Below are 13,080 nucleotides of genomic sequence, written 5' to 3' on the forward strand. Positions count from 1 at the left end.
AAAAAAATCAATGAATCCAGGAGCTGGGTTTTTGAAACGATCAACAAAATGAATAGACTGGTAACAAAACTAATAAAGAAGAAAAGAGAGTAGAATCAAATAGATGCAATAAAAAATGATAAAGGGGATATCACCACTGACCCCACAGAAATACAAACTACCATCAGAGAATACTATAAACACCTCTACGCAAATAAAGTAGAAAACCTAGAAGAAATGGATAATTTCCTGGACACTTACACTCTCCCAAGACTAAACCAGGAAGAAGTTGAATCCCTGAATAGACCAATAGCAGGCTCTGAAATTGAAGCAATAATTAATAGCCTACCAATCAAAAAAAGTCCAGGACCAGACGGATTCACAGTCAAATTCTACCAGTGGTACAAGGAGGAGTTGGTACCATTCCTTCTGAAACTATTCCAATCAATAGAAAAAGAGGGAATCCTCCCTAATTCATTTTATGAGGCCAACATCATCCTGATACCAAAGCCTGACAGAGATACAACAAAAAAAGAGAATTTTAGACCAATATCCCTGATGAACATCGATGCAAAAATCCTCAATAAAATACTGGCAAACCGAATCCAGCAGCATATCAAAAAGCTTATCCAACTTGATCAAGTGGGCTTCATCTGTGGAATGCAAGGCTGGTTCAACATATGTAAATCAATAAACATAATCATATTTGTTTATGTTTAAATAATATATAAACATACCTAAACAGAACCAAAGACAAAAACCACATGATTATCTAAATAGATGCAGAAAGGCCTTTGACAAAATTCAACAGCCTTTCATGCTAAAAACTCTCAATAAATTCGGTATTGATGGAATGTATCTGAAAATAATAAGAGCTATTTATGACAAATGCACAGCCAATATCATACTGAATGGGCAAACACTGAAAGCATTCCCTTTGAAAACTGGCACAAGACAGGGATGCTCTCTCTCAGAAGTCCTACTCAACATAGTGTTGGAAGTTCCGGCTAGGGCAATCAGGCAAGAGAAAGAAATAAAGGGTATTCAGTTAGGAAAAGAAGAAGTCAAATTGTCCCTGTTTGCAAATGACATGATTCTATAAACAGAAAACCCCATTGTCTCAGCCCAAAATCTCCTTAAGCTGATAAGAAACTTCAGCAAAGTCTCAGGATACAAAATCAATGTGCAAAATCACAAGCATTCTTATACACCAGTAACAGACAAACAGAGAGCCAAATCATGAATGAACTCCCATTCACAATAGCTTCAAACAGAATAAAATACCTAGGAATCCAACTTACAAGGGATGTGAAGGACCTCTTCAAGGAGAACTACAAATCACTGCTCAGGGAAATAAAAGAGGACACAAACAAATGGAAGAACATACCATGCTCATAGATAGGAAGAATCATATTGTGAAAATGGCCATACTGCCCAAGGTAATTTATAGATTCAATACCATCCCCATCAAGCTACCAATGAGTTTCTTCACAGAATTGGAAAAAACTGCTTTAAAGTTCACATGGAACCAAAAAAGAGCCCGCATTGCCAAGACAATCCTAAGTCAAAAGAATACAGCTGAAGGCATCACACTACCTGACTTCAAACTATACTACAAGGCTACAGTAACCAAACCAGCATGGTACTGGTACCAAAACAGAGATGTAGACCAATGGAACAGAACAGAGTCCTCAGAAATAATACCACACATCCACAGCCATCTGATCTTTGACAAACCTGACAAAAACAAGAAATGGGGAAAGGATTCCCTATTTAATAAATGGTGCTGGGAAAATTGGCTAGCCATAAGTAGAAAGCTGAAACTGAATCCTTTCCTTACTCCTTATGCTAAAAATTAATTCAAGATGGATTAGAGACTTAAATGTTAGACCTAATACCATAAAAACCTAGAAGAAAACCTAGGCAATACCATTCAGGACGTAGGCATGGGCAAGAACTTCATGTCTAAAACACCAAAAGCAACAGCAACAAAAGCCAAAATTCACAAATGGGATCTAATTAAACTAAAGAGCTTCTGCACAGCAAAAGAAACTACTGTCAGAGTGAACAGGCAACCTATAGAATGGGAGAAAATTTTTGCAGTCTACTCATCTGACAAAGGGCTAATATCTAGAACCTATAAAGAACTCAATCAAATTTATAAGAAAAAAACAAACAACCCCATCAAAAAGTGGGCAAAGGATATGAACAGACACTTCTCAAAAGAAAACATTCATACAGCCAACAGACACATGAAAAAATGCTCATAATCACTCACCATCAGATAAATGCAAATCAAAACCACAATGAGATACCATCTCACACCAGTTAGAATGGCAATCATTAAAAAATCAGGAAACAACAGGTGCTGGAGAGGATGTGGAGAAATAGGAACACTTTTACATTGTTGGTGGGACTGTAAACTAGTTCAACCCTCGTGGAAAACAGTGTGGCGATTCCTCAAGGATCTAAAACTAGAAATACCATTTGACCCAGCCATCTCATTACTGAGGATATACCCAAAGGATTATAAGTCATGCTGCTATAAAGACACATGCACACGTATGTTTATTGCGGCACTTTTCACAATAGCAAAGACTTGGAATCAACCCAAATGTCCATCAGTGACAGACTGGATTAAGAAAATGTGGCACATATACAACATGGAATACTATGCAGCCATAAAGACGGCTGAATTCATATCCTTTGTAGGGACACGGATGCAGCTGGAAACCATCATTCTCAGAGAACTATCGCAAGAACAGAAAACCAAACACCGTAAGTTCTCACTCATAGGTGGGAATTGAACAATGAGATCACTTGGACGCAGGAAGGGGAACATCACACACCAGGGCCTATTGTGGGGAGAGGGGACAGGGGAGCGGGGAGGGATAGCATTAGGAGATATACCTAATGTAAATGACGAGTTTATGGGTGCAGCACACCAACATGGCACAGGTATACATATGTAACAAACCTGCACATTGTGCACATGTACCCTAGATCTCAAAGTGTAATAAAAAATGAAAAATAAAAAAATAATGTAATTGACTTACAGCAATAAGCTACTATGGCAAATTAATTCATCTTTGTAATTTGGAGGGCACATTTTGACACTAACTTATTTGGCAGAATGAGACTCTGTCGTTCATCATTTTAGTCAGTTCATGAGAACATGATTACAGATATTCTCTCATTCTCTGTTAATATTTACTACTTACCAACTATGAGCTTGGCACTGTGATAAGTTCTGGGTAATGGTGGTGACCATTCTTTAGGGGCTATAGTGGAATACTGGTAATGCCTACTCTAGTAAGGCACAGGAGAAGATGCTTTATGATGCTTTGTAGTGCAGATTTCCAGGACTCAGCCAAAACTTTTACCCCATGTGCTGGAGTTTTTATTTTATTGAAGATGATACTGTAAGCATACATTTTTAACTCAGCCAGTTTAGGTCTTACTCTAGCTATCAGACTTTGAGCAAGTGACCTAAATCTCTTTGTCTCAGTTTCTACAGTTGTAAAATGGGGATAATAATATGTACTATGTTGGATTCCTACAAGAATTAAATGAGATAATCCATTGAAGGCATATAGATTATTGTCTGCCATGTAGTTAAGTACTTAATAAACATAATAATGATAATTATGATGAGAGAAATGGTATTATGGGAAATTATTTGTTAGTTATATGTTTATCCACCTTTTAGATACTGTTTTTAAATAAACTTTTACCACCAGAAACTCAAATTACTGTAATTATCTATATTAAAGCAAAAGATATAAAATAACAAGGAATGACTGATCTATCTTAACATATAGAAAAGGAATGAACTTCCATTTTACCAGTTCATCACACACTTAATCAGTAGTTAAAACCACTGTTCCCTAGCCCACTCCTGCCAGGGAACCCCTGCAATCAGACCTACCTAGGTGTTGTGGAAGGGCAAGAAAGCAAACAATACTATTAGTGGAGACTTACATGAATAAGGATTACCAGATATAAAAGTAGAATCAGCAGCTAAGAAGAGAAAGATCAATGTGAGCAATCAGTATAAATGGTATCCAATGAAGAGAGATACTGCAAGAATCAGGAGAGGTGACTGAAATTTTCTAACTTCGTTTTCAGTTATATGGAGAGGAATTTTGTCAATAAAACCGAACTATACTACCAAAGCAAAGGAGCAATCAATAATAAAACAACCAAAAAAAGTTGAATTAATCTACACACCCACCCTGGTACATGAAATTTAGAATTCCTCCACATCCTGAAGTATAATTATTTTTAAGCTCAGTTAATCTGAGAAGCAACAGATGAATCCTGTTGTTTGTTACTTAGAATTCTTAGATGCTTAGTTTTCACATGTTTGTTGTTGGCAGAAAGCAATAGTAAGATTCTGAGGTCTGGCAGGACGTTTCAGCATCATGCCGGACTCAGGAATTCTTTGTTGAGGGGCAATCCTGTGCACTACAGGACTCTGGCAGACATCTCTGGCTTCTGAGCAATGAATACCAGTAGTGACTTCTCAGTCATGGTGATAATCTATACAGAACCCTATAATTTCCAATATGTCTCTTGGTGGAGAGAAGAAGGAACACTACTGGCCACATTAAAAAATCATGTAGGTAAATGTAAATATTTAAATGTAGAAAATGGGGCCAGGTGCAGTGGCTAATGCCTGTAATCTGAGCACTTTGGGAGGTTGAGGCAGGCGGATGGCTTGAGCCTAGGAGTTTGGGACCAGCCTGGTCAACATGGCAAAATTCCACCTCTACAAAAAAATACAAAAAAGTTAGCTGGGTGTGGTGGCATCCACTTGTAGTCCCAGCTACTTGGGAGGCTGAGGTAGGAGGATAACCTGAGCCTGGAGAGGTCAAGGTTGCAGTGAGCCATGATTATGCCACTGCACTCCAGCCTAGGCGACAGTGAGACCCTGTCTCAAATCAATGAATAAATGTAAAAAATAAAAATGATGTCAAGGTTGCAGTAAGCCATGATTATGCCATTGCACTCCAGCCTAGGCGACAGTGAGACCCTGTCTCAAATCAATGAATAAATGTAAAAAATAAAAGTGATAAGATCTCTGGAACAGAATACAGAAAGATATTTTATAATACTGCAGTAGAGGTGTTCTTTGTTAACATGACACAAAGGCAAAAAACCATGAAAGACTGACACATTTGAGTAAACAAAAATACGAAATGTAAATGCAGCAAAAGATAAGATAAATTAGGAAAAATACTTATAGCTCACAAAATAGTAACTATTCTTAGTATGCAAAATTCTCCTATAATCAATAAAAAACATAAATTATCCAAAAGAAAATGAAAGAAATAAATAGAAAATTCACTAAAGGAGGAAATTCCTAACAATAGGGAATATTTTAGTATTTCTTATGTGCCAGGTACCCATACTAAATACCTTACATGCATTTTCTTGTTAAAAAAGAATACAGAATTCTCAACAATTCTGTAAAGTGACTTCGAGAATCATATCAATTTTATAGTGAGGTTAATTAGCTTGTCTAAATTACACAGCATGTCGGCAGCGAAGCCTGGGATGCAAGCTCTCTTAGCAGAGATCAGAATCTTATCACTGCTCAACAATAACAATTCCACCATTGCAGAAATATTTATTTTGTGAAAATAATAATAAAGCACACAGATGTCTGTATATGATAATCAATACACCCATTATTTGTAACAAAGAAAAATGAAAAATGATCCAAACGATTATCATTAGGAAATAAATCTATATGTAGTAATGTGACAAGATGTTACCAGTATATTGGTAGATATTTAAAAAGCAACTTATAGAGAGGGATTAGAGTATGATCCCACTTATATAAATTTTAAAAATTAAATATACATAGTTGTATATACGTATGTATATGTGGATACTTTATACATATGCATACACATATATATACATACACACAAACTTAACAGTACTTATCTATAAGGAGTACTGCTACGGGTGGGAATTATTATTCTCTGTTGTTTTATATTTGTATACTAGTAGACTTGTTTTTCAACGTACACATTATTTTCATTATTAGAATAAAAAATAAAGACTTTACAATTTAAGAAAAAAGAAGGGGAAACTACATTAATCAAACCTATCTTATAGTTCGTAGTTTTTATATATTGGTAAAATATCCTGTGCTGTTACAAAAGTCTTCCTTTCAATTTATACTGGTAATTCCTAATATGTTATTTCTAATGATAGCACACAGTAAGTAACTTATTCTCACCTCCAGACCTTCCATCAACAATTTTTCAGCATGCTGAGAGGTTATCTGGAATTCTCAGGCAGTATTTAAACCAGCCACATTCCTGACTGGTTTTCTCTAACAATTAAATTAAACCATTTTGGTATAGAGTCCTTAAGAGAAAGTAGTTCAGCACTACGTATCAAAAACTTTAAAATTGGAATGCTCTTTTTTTTTTTTTTTTTTTTTTTTGAGATGGAGTCTCACTCTATTGCCCAGGCTAGACTGCAGTGGTGTAATCTCAGCTCACTGCAACCTCTGCCTCCCAGGTTCAAGTGATTCTCCTGTCTCAGCCTCGTGAGTAGCAGGGATTACAGGCACACACCACCACACCCGGCTAATTTCTGTAGTTTTAGTAGAGACGGGGTTTCACCATGTTGGCCAGGCTGGTCTCAAACTCCTGACCTTGTGATCTCGCTTGCCTTGGCCTCCCAAAAGTGCTGGGATTACAGGTGTGAGCCACCACGCCTGGCCATGGGAATACTCTTTACCTAGCAATTGTATTTTTTATTCAAAAGAAATTGTGTCCAAAGATTTATTTCATCAATGTAATCAGAGCACTAGTATATAAAATATTTGAACCAATAATGGGAAGCTGTTTAAATAATCATAGAAAAACTACACAATATTATACAGCCAATAACAGTGCAGAAGAAAATTAAATGACCTAGAAAGATGTTCACAATATACTGTTGATGAAAAGAATCAGGTAACAATATAACATAAACTAATTTTAAAAATCCCTCAAAAATCTGGAAGAATGAGGGCTAAAATGATTATCTCTGTATGTGATTTTTATTTCCTTTTTCTTCTATGTTTTCTAAAAAAGACATTACTTTGTAACAGAAAATTAGTTTAAAAATATAAAAGAATCAAATTTGTGTGTTATGTTAACCACTTAGTAGACATAGTTCAGATTATTTACAAAGAGGAAAAAAATGGAGTTGAAAGGCAAAGTGATGGGCACATCATTTTCCAGTTTCACCATTCTGTCCTACTGATTAACTTTTCCTAGCAGCTGCTTTCATGCTGAAAATTAGCTGTTTATAACAGATTAAGGTATATTGAGACTACTCACATTCCTCTTGAACAGAAGAAGCAATGAAGTGATTTGTCTACACATGTTATTTTAAGCTCCTCTATCTTCTAGTCCTCCAACAAAACTGGGGATGTCAACGGCATTTTAGTGAGCAAGATTAGAAGCTGTTAATAGTAAATGCCAAAAATATCAATAGTGTAAGTTAGAGAGCAAGTACTATTTAAAAAATAAGTTTTTCACAAGGTAATATTCCCAGGAGATGAAACACAATGCACCTAACATTACGCAAAAGTTTAACTTTATGAACAAAAGGGAAGCATCGATCACTAGAAAATAGAATGAATTATTACAAAGGGTAAGAAGAAACTGCAGGTCATACCACCTATTTATAACGCCAACTGCACCTCAAGTATTAGGCGTTTGTGTGATAAAAGCAACAAGGTTTTAGCTATAGCTTCTGAGTGAACAGCTGTAGAAGCCATATAATAATGAGGGACATGGCTGACTCACTGTATGCAAAAGTAGAATATTGGTGATTGCTGTCTGAGTAACTGGTCTAATGTGATATTTATTTATTTAAGAAACAGGGTCTTGCTTTGTTGCCCAAGCTGGTCTCGAACTCAAACTCAAACTCCTGGCTTTAAGCAATCCTCCTCCTTCAGCTTTTCAAAGTACTGGTCACAGGCATGAGCCACCATCCCTGGCCAATGAGATTTTTAGATGATCAAACAGGGAGTTTTAGAAGTAGTAAGTGCCAGAACGGGACTCCTGGGATTTCTGAGTCCAGGTTGAATTTTTTTTTTTTTTTCCAATTTCAGCACCATAGTAGACCAAATGAGATGGACAAGCCATTAACAGAATATGGTGGGAATTAGATTTAAATAAAATATAAGTATAATTGGGTAACAAATGAGATAATGACTCAACAATAAGCATTTAAAATTAAATTTGTTGAGAGAAGAAATAGCACCTAAGACTATTTTTATTAAGTAGGGTAAACCATGAACTGCAAAGGGGCTCATGTGATAATTCCTCATGCTTGTTTTATTTTGCAAAGTGTTAAAAATTCATAAAGACATTCATTTTGCACCAAGTAGAAAGTATTTGGTACAAAGGTTTGTTAGGCCATTTTAGGAAAACACTTTAAGAAATCTTATAAATGGTATAATTTTATAGAGAAAAACAGAGCATTTTAGTTTAGGATATTTATGACAGACCAGAACTACTAATAAAATATACATATGCTGAGGAGATTCCTTGGGAAATAGGATTTTAGTAAATACCCTAAATGTTCTCAAAAACGCATGTGTGTACACAAACACATATTCACATAATTTCTTATATAGGCTAGGAAAACCATAAATTCTCTGAAAATTCTCAAACCTAAGAAAAGTTCCAATAACAGTATTCCCATAGAACATTTATCTTTCATCTCGTTTAAGCAATTTCTAGGCTCTTGTCACATTTGCCTTCCCTTATTTCTGGGTATGTGTTTGTGTATATGTACAGTTGCTGCTCCTTTTCCATGGTTTCAGTTCCCTGAAGTCAACTGCAGCCCCAAAATAGGTGAGTATAGTTCAATAATATATTTTCAAAGAGAGATAGACCACATTCATATAACTTTTATAACAGCATATTGTTATAATTTTTCTATTTTACCATTATTTGTGTTAATCTCTTACTGTCTCTAATTTATAAATTAAACTTATCATAGGTATATACATATAGAAAAAACATAGTATACATAGGGTTCGGAACTATCAGTGGTTTCAGGCATCCACTGGGACCTTGGAACTTATCCCCCACAGACAAAGTGGGACTACTGTGTATCTGTATATATACCTATAATTTTTGCTGAACCATTTGAGAATTAGTTGCATGCACCATGAAAATATATACTTCAGTAGATATCTCCTAAGAACAATGATATTCTCATATATGATAGTGATAATATAATGATAAACTGAGGACATTTAACATTTATGTTTAATGTGATATAATCTATAATCTATATTTGCATTTTCCATTTGCCTGCAAAGTGTCCTAGACAATCTTTTGTTGTTTCTGCTTTTTTTCCCTTTCAATTTAGAATTAATTCACTCTCATTCTCCTTTCACCTACAGCAACTCTACAATCTTGTTTGGTTTTTCACATCACTAACATTTTGGAAGAGTGCAGGTCAGTTGTTTTGCAGACTGTTCCTCAATTTGAATGTGTCTGGTCAATTCCCCATGGTTAGACTTAGGTTAAACATTATTGGCAGGAACAAAAGTGGCATCTTTTTCTTCTGGAGTTTACCATAGTTGAAGGCACAGGATATCAGGCTGTGCTTTACTGGTGCTGTGAAATTTAATCTTTTGACTAAGACAATATCTGCCAGATTTCTCCATTTTAAAGGTATCTTTTCCTTTTCAATTAGTAAGTATATTCCAGAGGGAATCCCCTTTAAACTAGCTTCTGAGTCCTTTGGACATGTCTCCTCAGTTTTTGAGCATGTCATCACATTAAAAAATAATGAACTAATTGAAAACCGAAGTCAATATATCCCCCAATTAAATCTGGAGAATAGAATAAACTTCAAAAAAATTTTAAAATAAAAATCTCATAGAAATAAGAAACTGTGTTGTATCCAGGAAACAAGAATCAGAAGCTATAGAAATGAAACTCTCAGAGAACAAGAAAGATTCACGAGAAATGATAAAAATAGCATAAATTTATAAAAAGAGGGTTAGAAGACAAAGCTAAAGAAGTCTCTTACAGGGTAGAACTAAATGATAGAGAAATTAACTATAGGGGGGAAAAAAAGGTAAGACAATTAGAGGACCAGCCTGAGAGGGCCAGCATCCAAATAAGATGAGAGTTAAAAAACAATCCTGCAGCAACATCACCACAAACAAAATGAGAAGACAAGAAAGTATAAAAAAACAAACAAAACATGAACAATTCCCCAATGGAAGAAGTTTACTTAATTTGTAGGGCAAAGGATGAAAACAGAAAAAACAAGGTTATCATTATGAAAGAATAGAACACTAAGGAAAAAGATCTTAAAAGCTTCTAGAGATTCAACAGGAGAGCTCTGATGCACAAGATGAGAATCTGAAAGGTATCAGTATTAATAACAATACTCTAAAGGAAAAGACAAGTCTTAAAAATTCTGAAATACAGATGAGAACCCGAAAAGAGAATTAATGCAAACTAACTCTCATTCCTGATCACACTGCCTGTCGACATTCACAAAACAGTTTTAGAAACACTACCAGAAAAGATTTAGACAAATCAAGAAACAGTACGACAAACCTAGACTGAATTCTGGCTCACCCTCTCACTAGGTCTAATCAATCGCTTGCATCTTTGAATCTCAGTGTCATCATTTTTAATAAGAGGCTAATAATACCTAACTCATAGAATTATTCCAAGAATTAAATGTGATAACTTTTGTGGGGCAACAAAAAGGTACTTAGTAAATTGTAACTGTTACTATTATCTTCAGAATTATTTTAATTGATACACTATTCATAGTAAATGACAACAAAGTAAATATTTAAACCAGTAGTGAAAATATATTAACTTTAGTACTTTAAGAAATAGAGTATGGCCCAGGCGCGGTGGCTCAAACCTGTAATTCCAGCACTTTGGGAGGCCGAGACGGGCCATTCACGAGGTCAGGAGATCCAGACCATCCTGGCTAACACACTGAAACCCCGTCTCTACTAAAAAATACAAAAAACTAGCCAGGCGTGGTGGCGGGCGTCTATAGTCCCAGTTACTCAGGAGGCTGAGGCAGGAGAATGGCATAAACCCTGGCGGCGGAGCTTGCAGTGAGCTGAGATCCGGCCACTGCACCCCAGCCTGGGCGACAGAGCGAGACTCCGTCTCAAAAAAAAAAAAAAAAAGAAATAGAGTATGATATGGTCATCGGGGGATAATTCCAAAACCACGAAGAAACATGGAAAAGTACTTAGAACATGCCAACAAAGTGGCAGATTATAAAATATAGATACAAAATAATTTTATCTATATAACTTATTGAGGAATTTATTAAATGGCATATTATCTATTTTTAATAATGTTCAGATCATTGTAGAAAATACAAATAAGCAAAATGAGAATGTTTTGAAAATCATCCCAAGCCACCGTCCCAAGAGTTGTTACTTGTAACCATTTAAAAACCTACAGCTTTATTGAGTTCTAATTGATACACACAAAACTGCACATTTTAAATGCACACAGTTTGATGAGCTTGGATACTTTAAACTCTTTGATTATGGTTATATATAATCATTGTTTAAAAAAAAATTTTGAGCATTTGTATATTTTCATTTGTAATCATCTCTTTTCCTAGTAGACAAATTATCATGAACTTTCTTTCATGGCATACCTATCCTTCAAAGACATCTTTTAAAATTGCTATATATCATGGCTATTTAACAGTCAAATCAACCCATTCTTGTATGATGAAATAATTATGTTTCTAATATTCTAATTTTCTATAAAGTGATGCAATGACCATACTGTGGTTAAAGCTTTGTACATATCTTTATTTATTTTTATAAATTATTAGATTTGAAATTTATGTCACAAATATAATTTTTTTTTTTTTGAGACAGAGTCTCACTCTGTTGCCCAGGCTAGAGTAGAGTGGTGCAAACACGGCTCATGGCAGCCTCCACCTCCTGGCCTCAAGTGATCCTCCCACCTCAGCCTCCCAAAGTGCTGAGATTATAGGCATGAGCCACCGTGCCTGTGGCCAAATATAAGTATGTTAACAATTTGGACATACATTGCCAAACTGCTTTGCATAGGAGCTATTGCAATTAGCATTCTTGCTAGTAAAAGATAGGAAGCCATTTGAATTCTTGAATGTTCTATAATAGGTTTCAAATTCTGTTTCCCTCCCTCCCTCCTTTCCATCCTTTTTTTCCTAATTTGATAAGAAAATGGTAGTTTTGGTATTACCAGTGACTGCAAATGTAATGCCCATGCAACACTTCTTCTTTAGGAAGTGTCTACACATGTTCTTTGTCTAGCTATTTTTTGAAGCACGTGTTCATAATCAGTTGGCATTTTAGCCTTAGTTTTGGCATTTACAAGCTGTATGATGGACTTCTGTTTACTGTAACATGAGTACCACTTAAAACAAAATACCAGATAGATTTAAAAAAAAAACAAAAATAAAAACAAAAAAACTCTTAAATGTACCCAGGAGCTAGCAAAAAAAGAAATACTGAGGACAAGACTAAGGGAAGACTGGTACTGAAAGTGGTATGGCAAGCACTTAAATTGGTTTTTACCTTGAGAATATTTGCTGGCCGTGCGCGGTGGCTCAAGCCTGTAATCCCAGCACTTTGGGAGGCCGAGGCGGGCGGATCACAAGGTCAGGAGATCGAGACCACAGTGAAACCCCGTCTCTACTAAAAATACAAAAAATTAGCCGGGCGCGGTGGCGGGCGCCTGTAGCCCTAGCTACTCAGGAGGCTGAGGCAGGAGAATGGCGTGAACCCAGGAGGCGGAGCTTGCAGTGAGCCGAGATCGCGCCACTGCACTCCAGCCTGGGCAACAGCGTGAGACTCCGTCTCAAAAAAAAAAAAAAAAAAAAAAAAAAAAAAGAGAATATTTGCTGAATCAGCTGAACTTGAGCATTAGCTTTTTTTGTTTTTGTTTTTTTTTCTTGCCTCAGAAGGTGGGAGGTCCAATAGCCGACTATCCATAATGCTGGGACCACAAAAGGCTACTTAGTGCAAGCATAAACTAGACACACAATATTGATTATGATAACAATAGCAAACATTTA

The 13,080-nt window shown here is 35.8% G+C and overlaps 1 protein-coding gene across 5 annotated transcripts in view; it reads right to left on the reverse strand.

Annotated features, from left to right (window-relative positions):
- MBD5 (methyl-CpG binding domain protein 5) overlaps nucleotides 1–13,080 on the reverse strand; it is a 503,218-nt gene that overhangs the window by 396,364 nt on the left and 93,774 nt on the right. For 2 of the 5 annotated variants that reach the window (XM_050752190.1, XM_050752188.1), the window contains exon 1: nucleotides 7,329–12,591. The exons of the other annotated variants lie outside the window; for them this stretch is intronic. The gene's annotated coding sequence lies outside the window, so the exon portion shown is untranslated. Of the gene's footprint in view, nucleotides 1–7,328; nucleotides 12,592–13,080 lie in introns of those variants that run through there. 5 annotated transcript variants of the gene reach the window in all.

This window comes from Macaca thibetana, chromosome 12, assembly GCF_024542745.1.
Source record: "Macaca thibetana thibetana isolate TM-01 chromosome 12, ASM2454274v1, whole genome shotgun sequence".
In the NCBI taxonomy this organism is placed as follows: domain Eukaryota; kingdom Metazoa; phylum Chordata; class Mammalia; order Primates; family Cercopithecidae; genus Macaca; species Macaca thibetana.